This window comes from Grammomys surdaster, unplaced genomic scaffold (genome assembly GCF_004785775.1).
Source record: "Grammomys surdaster isolate TR1022 unplaced genomic scaffold, NIH_TR_1.0 65, whole genome shotgun sequence".
In the NCBI taxonomy this organism is placed as follows: Eukaryota; Metazoa; Chordata; class Mammalia; order Rodentia; family Muridae; genus Grammomys; species Grammomys surdaster.
The window spans coordinates 19,717,429-19,719,061 of NW_021604567.1; positions in this window are offsets into that span (position 1 = coordinate 19,717,429).

Sequence of the window (1,633 nt, forward strand, 5' to 3'; positions counted from 1 at the left end):
ACACACACACACACACACACACACACACACACACACACACACACACACACATTATTGAGTTTGCTGAAGCGGGGTTTCAGTGAGTGTCACACAGTAGTCAGTCACACGTGTAGGAACCCAGTGGAGTGCATAGAATAAGAACCAAGGTAAGTAACCAGGTGGTGGTGGCACATACCTCTAATTCCAGCACTCAGGAGGCAGAGGGAGGCAGAGGAAGCCGGATCTCTGTGAGTTCGAGGTCAGCTTGATCTACAAAGTGAGTTCCAGAACAGCCAGGGCTACACAGAGAAATCTTGTCTTGAAAAAGAAAAAGAAAAACAAACAAACAAATTAGGGAAAGTGGAACACTGAAGGAGCTGGCTTTCCTCTTTACCTCTTTGTCAATTCTCACCCTTACCTCTCCCCAAAGAGTAGAGTGGACTATACTCATGAGTAGAGTGGACCATACTCATTTGACATACATATCAGAAGATAAGATCACTGTAACTTAAAGGCTTATACATAAAGTCATATGAAGGTTTTCAATAGTCCTAAAACAAAACAATCACAAAAGAAGTTATAATGACTAGTTTTACTTGTCAGCTTGGCACAATCAAGAGTCACTTGGACAGGAACTGTCTACATCAGGGTGGCCAGTGGACGCATCTATGGTAGATCGGTTTGATTATATTAATGTGGGAAGAGCTAGCCTATCATATGTAACACCATTCCCTGAGTTTATGTTCTGGACTGTGTAAGGATAGGGAAGGTAGCATATGCCTTTAGTCCTAGCACCTGGGAGGCAGAGCCAGGCAGATCTCTGTGAATCTGAAGGCAGCCTGGTCTATAGAGAGAGTTCCAGAACACACAGAAATTTTGTCTCCAAAGACAAAAGCCAAAGAATGGAGAAGGCAAGCTGAACACAAACATGTAAGCATTCTCTCTCTCTCTCTCTCTCTCTCTCTCTCTTTCTCTCTCTTTCTCTCTCTCTCTTTCTCTCTCCTCTTGACTGTGCATTAGATTAATTGCTTCAAGTTCCTTCTGCTTTGACTTTCCTACAGTGATGGACCATAACTTGAAATTGAGAGCTACAATAAATTCCTTTACCCCTAAATTGCTTTTGTCAGTGTATACTATTATAACAACACCAAAGAAAAGTGGACAGAAATTTGTACCAGGAATTCACTGTTAATTGTGCTAAACCCAACCACATGGGTCTTAGGTGTTTGTTTTATGAGAATAATATGAAAGATTTTGGAGGGTTGGAGAGATGGCTCAGTGGTTAAGAGCACTTACTGTTCTTCCAGAGGATCTGAATTAAATTCCCAGCAACCACTTCAGGCATTTCACAAATGCCTGTAATTCTAGCTCTAGGGGATCTGATAACCTCTTCTGCCTTCCAAGAAGCATCTATACACAGATGACACACATAGGCACATACACACACATGACATGCATACACGTGACACACATGTGCACACACATCTGTATACAGGTGTCACACATGCACACACACATCTGTATACAGGTGTCACACATATGCACACACACATCTGTATACAGGTGTCACCCATTTGTACACACATCTGTATACAGGTGACACCCACCCATCCCTCTATACATGTGACACATGTACATATGTATATATGTGACA